This window comes from Balaenoptera physalus, assembly GCF_965194825.1.
Source record: "Balaenoptera physalus genome assembly, contig: HAP1_SCAFFOLD_2148, whole genome shotgun sequence".
NCBI classification, from domain to species: Eukaryota; Metazoa; Chordata; class Mammalia; order Artiodactyla; family Balaenopteridae; genus Balaenoptera; species Balaenoptera physalus.
The window spans coordinates 27285-33284 of NW_028124658.1; positions in this window are offsets into that span (position 1 = coordinate 27285).

Sequence of the window (6000 nt, forward strand, 5' to 3'; positions counted from 1 at the left end):
GGGCTTAGTTGCTCTGCGGCATGTGGGATCTTCCCAGACCAGGGCTCGAACCCGTGTCCCCTGCATTGGCAGGCATATTCTTAACCACTGCACGACCAGGGAAGTCCCATGTAGGACCTTTTTGTTTATCCATCCTGTATATACACCAATTTGCATCTGCTAATCCTAAACTCCCAATCCAACCTTCTCCTACCCCCTCCCCCTTGGCAACCACCAGTCTATTCTCTATGTCCTTGGTTATGTTTCTGTTTCACAGATAGGCAGAACCCAGTCTCTTAATTACTTTGTTATCCTGTTTCCTTGTTAAGAGAAGAAGGGTTTAAGGAAGGCACCAAGAGAGAAGCCAGTGAGCAGTAGAAGTGCACAACAGTGGGGCTGTCAGAAAGCACACCTGTCTCCTTCCCCCATCTGAGCAGAATTTTTAAATGGCAGAGTATGTAAGAGTATGTGATGACACATCTCTGGATTAAATTATGTCTCCCTGGTAAAACATGCACAGATAAGTCTTTAGTTCAATCAGACTGAAAGGTGAGATCAGAAAAAAGCTAGAGTGTCAGATTTCTTCTAAAAGGTCCTGCCTGATTGTTACTAAGAGGACTGCTAGAGTACTAGTTAGTTCGTTAAACATGAATTGAGTGTTAGAGGAGCGAAACAATGAGCAAGATGTAGCATTGGCCCTTTAGCAGTGGAGTGAGAGGGGAAGACGCACAGCAGATGTCTCATCCTGCACGTGACATGCTGTGATGGGCATATTCAGGGCGTTTCGTCAGTGTTTGTGGAAGAAGAGGGGGAGCTGTGAGGCAAAGAAAAGTTATCAAAAGAGGCAGTCCCTAAGCTAAGTCTTAAAGGACTCGTGAAAAAGGTGAGTCAGCCAGTGAAGGGCAAGGACACTCAAGGCAGAGAGGACAGCAGAAGTCCAGAGCCGTGAGTGTGCGAGGGGTGTGTTATGGAGCCACAGGCACAGGCTCTGGAGCATCAGTGCAGTGTCACCAGGCAGTGGCAAGCGCCCCTAAAGGAGGCAGCGAGGAGGAGGAGAGCGGGTCTTAGCCATCCATGTGCGTGGAGCTGTTTTCCTCAGAAAATAGCTAAGAATGGAAAGGACAAGTTCAGGTGGCATTTTAGACCACTGACGTCAGTATGGATGAGGAATTTGAAGAAGCCTGGAGACAATTATGCCCCACTCTTCTGAGGAGCAGTGTTTTTTATTTTCGAGTGGGACTTTCACGCTGCCACATCCTCTCCTGTCCCTACTGAAAGGTTTGTAGGCTGGCAGAAGGGGAAACCGAGCTTAAGTAAAGGTAATCAGGTTTCTTTACTGTACAGCTTCTCGGGGCTGCTGTAGGCTAATGTTCATTCTGGATCGTCACAGCAGGCGTATGGTACACAGCCATCCTCAAAGCTATTTGACTCTAGAGTCCTTTTTTAATAGAAGTGTCTAACAACTGGTTCCACCAAACAGCAATTTGGTAACTTCTAGACCAGGTAATAACAAGAAGAAAGGAATCTGAAATAAGGTATAGATGAAGGGAGGAAAGAAGTTCTAATTTTATTTAGGAAATTACAAGCAAGACTTGATCTTGGGAAGTAAGGAAGAAGTAGGAGACAGAGGCTGAACCCGCATCTGTGTGACTAAGTTTAGGTGGTGGTATCACTGAGTTTGGAAATAGGGGATAAAGAACTGAATTGGGGAAAAGACTTTAGTTCTGGACATGTTGAATTTTAAAGCACCTGTAGAATTCAGGAGACAAACTGGTAGATAACTGGAACTGCACGTGAAGACATGGAAAGATAAAAATTTGAATGTCATCAGCACTTAGCAGTCATTAAAATCATGAAAATGGATGAGATTTCAGAGAATTGTGAGTACTGACAACGTTTAAGTAATAAGCAGAGAAAGAATTCTGAGAAGGAGAGAGGTGATAGAGTTTCAAGAAGGAGGAAGTAGATGACAGTGTCATCCTTCAGAGAATGTAAGTATCCATTGGATTTGAGCAGTTAGGTCCCCAGTGACCTTAGAGCAGTTCAGTGAAGTGGTGGACAAGAAAGCCAGATGGCGATAAATTGAGGGTGTAGGGCTGCCTGTGGGGGCCAGGTGGGGCTATTGAAGACAGTGGGAATAGGCTGCTCTGAAGGAGTTTGGATGAAAAGAGAAAATAATGAGCAAAAAAGAATTTTTTAGATTGAGAAAGACATATTTTATATGTTGAAATGAAGGAACCGATAAAAGAGATACTGAAGATGTAGATAATAATTTAGAGAACTGGGGAAACATGGACATAGGAATAAGAAAAAAACCTTGCACAGTATATAAAAATCATTTGTATCCTTCGAGTTAGATGGATACTGGTAAGTTTGTGAGGAAATAAAGGTAAGAGGAGATAGAAGTTAAATGAGTTTATACTGATAGCCTCAGTTTTCTTTGACACAGATTTTTCAGAGACACATATATACACATACATAATTACAGTTTTAAAATTCTTTCATAGTTACATGTTTTATTAATCACATCTGAGAAAAGTCATTGATTATCATTTTGTACAGCATTATCTTTAAGGACAAGATACAGTGACAACTTTCAAGCTTTTTGCGTATCAGAGCTGAAACTGAAAGTATCTCCATAATTGAATTTTCACTTCTTATTTGTAATCAGTTTATCCTTAGGAAGATACTTTCATATGTTTGATCACAGATGAGTTTGGGCATTGCTATCACTCAATAATGTTAAGCATCTGTCAAGTTCTCTCCTGTACTATATATTAATTTTTCTCCATTAAGCAAATATTTATTGGCGGCCTGTGGGAACAAGATACACCTAGGTCCTCTTTCCTTGGTATGTTCACAAAAGCCTCTGAAACTAAATTTCCAAGTCAGGCCATACCAAGGCCTGGCATAATAATTTTTCATCATTAACAGTTTTTATGTGTTTGTGGGGTTTTTTTGTTTTTATTTTTTTGAAATAAGGATAAGACACTGTCTTAACTCTGTAGTTGTCCATTGATTAATAAATCAAAGAAGACACTGATGAAGCATGGTATTTTGAATATCCCCTCCAGAGAATAGGTAATGGGCCGTCCTGAAACTCGGGTGAGATGCTTATCATTTTCAGATTTTGGAGTGGCAGAGAAAACCCTATTACACCTTGAATTATCTCTAGAAACATGAATTCAGCCAAATAAAAACAGTGCCTCTGCCTACTGAGGTTGTCAATTTCCATCTTAACAAAAGTGAACATTTCTCCTTTAGATTAAAATCAAGAAAATCCCCTCTGTCCAGAATGCAATAATGGGGTACAAGAAAGAGGAGAACTGAAGGTATTCCCTCTTTACACCTGAATAGTGAATTCATTCTGATATCAAATATCTGTTATGATTCTGCTATGACCAGGTGCTTTATTGTGTTTAGAGATCAAGTTACTGTTCATTCTTGGTAAGTAAGAAAAATCCATGTTTTAGGACTCTGAATAGTAACTTTATGTATTTTACATATATATATTAAAGATAAATATATATATTACATATAATATATATTCCACCTATTCAAAAAAATTGTAATTTTCATCATCTCTTATGAATGATGAACTGTATTTACTCTTTGGAAAGTGCTTATAGGGAATTAAAGTCTCCATATACTTTTTATATAAGACCATGGAAACCAAAGTCTCAACTGGGAGCAAACTAAGGTTTTGCTATGAAGGTTTATGCTTGCCTGGCCTTAGCGTCATAGGCCAGGAACTCAAGGTCTAGTTTCTTTCCTCTAAGTTACTTTCATTGATGCCACCCTGAAAAAATTTGGAGGAAGTATTTTTTGAAATAGCTTTATCTCAGTAACCCTTTAAAAATGCTTCAGGGTATGGGGAACATAACTGTCAAAATGTTCAAGCAACTCTTGTTGATTTAAGTGAAATTGATCAGGAGCAATACAGGAAAGAGCTGGGTACAAAAGACAAAAGGCCCGAGGCTATTTCATGTATAGTTTTTGGCTTATTGTACATAACAGAGAAAGTCTCATACACTCACACAGCCAAGGTCCCCTACTATTCTCTCCCTTTAGTAGAAATAAAAGAGAGCTAGTTTCTCAATAGCAGCATTGTATCTTTAAGTGGTTACACAGTGATATTCTAATGGCCTCTGGAGCAGAGAATAATTGCGTGGAAGCTCTGACCTCCTGTCACCGGGTTCTCTGTAACTTACTCTTTCATGGCCAAGGACTATAATAATTATTTCGATTTATATTTAGCATCTCAAAATTGAAAGGATTCCATGGACAACAAAACAGTAAGTGATTTCATGAAGTGTTTTAGTATGGATAAAATAATAAACTATAAAAATACAAATCATCAGTAAAGCTTTTTCTTTCTGGAGAACTATATTCAGAAATTAATGTAAGCATCTAAGGTGCGCATTGTGTTTTTTCACCCATGATCATGTTTGTGCATGTGTGTGTGTGTGTGTGTGTGTGTGCGTGCATTCCACTGCTACAGGAGACATGCAAAATAATATCAGATTTGCTGCTATATGAAGTACTGGTTTCTCCCAAGAACTGTGTGCTCGCTGGGTTCGTTCAGGAAGGTGAGTGCCCTACCACCACATTGCAGTCATATCTCAGCACCTTCGGCAGGAATAATTTACACTTTAACCTTACATGCAGGCGTATTAAATTAGTATTACTCATTAGAACTTGCTTATTAATAAAACAAGCTGAATTAGCCACTGCAGAATCATATTTGGAAATTCAATGACAATTTTACATTTTTAATAAAGGCTCAGAAATATTATTGCAGAGCAGGTGGTACAGAAAACTGTGGTCAAATTTGACATTCATTAATAATTGAAGTGTGGAACGTGACAGGTGAAAATTGATATTGATTTCTTTCCTCTGATATTTGGAAGATTTTAAAAGGTAAATAAAATGAGATAACAAGACATATCAAGTCTCACTGATTTCTTTGATCACCTCCTCTCCACATATCACTCCTTCACCTACCATGTTTTGAATAATTCAATGCCCATAGTCTTTCCAGTTCAGTGCATTATAAAACACACTCAAGCTGGGTTTCAATCATATTAGACTGAAAGCTGAACTTTTTATTTAAAACAAAATGCGTCTTGAGCCCAACAGCCTTTGAAACCAAACAATCCTGGCAGTTCAGTAAGGAAATGTCAACACTGTGGAGAACTTTTGGATTCAGAAAATTCAGTAATCCTATTTGATGTATGTTAACCATATCAATGTTAACAATCTTCTGCTTGATTTCAGCACTGATTTGAGAGCTGAGTTACTACTGGTCTTGTATTTTAACTAGTTGTGAAAGCACTGAGAGAGTTGTTCTTGGGTTGAACTTGACCTGCCTCTGGGAATGCTCTCTGTTCTATCCGTCTTGAAAAGCTTTATTCAACTGCATTTCTCTGCCTTCCTTCTTCTCATCTGCACCCCTTGGGAAAACAAAAGATGCTCAAATATAGATGTTAACACTGCAGATGCTCTGTTTGGCAATGGTGTCTTTCAGCTTCCCAATAAAAAATTATATTGCTGACCACCCATTTGACTGAAAAGTGACTCATTTTACTGACAGATATCTGGATTGAGATGCCAAAAGAAATAGGTCATTTCAAATTTCCTTTTTAATTTGAAGCCATAGCTTTGTGTTGCAACACTGCTTGTTCAAAAGTTAGATCACGAAGGTTCCTTCCTATGACCTCCAAATAATTAATCAAAATGTTTTCAATCGGCTATATAAAAAGCAAGCAGAATATTCCTAATTATCAATCTTTCTCTTGAGTCATATAGTTCTTATAATTTCAAGGAAGAGAAACTCAAATGTAAAGTGTTACAATAGCCAAGCATACCAGCACTGTTATCTAACCATTCAGCAATTTTCTCTGCCAAGTCACTCTGAACCTTAGACTAGTGAGAATGTCTTTTTAATTAATTTTTAAGGTTCTCCTCTTTTGAGTTAAAAAACGGTCACAATTTTATAAGTAAAATTAAAGAAAAAACACA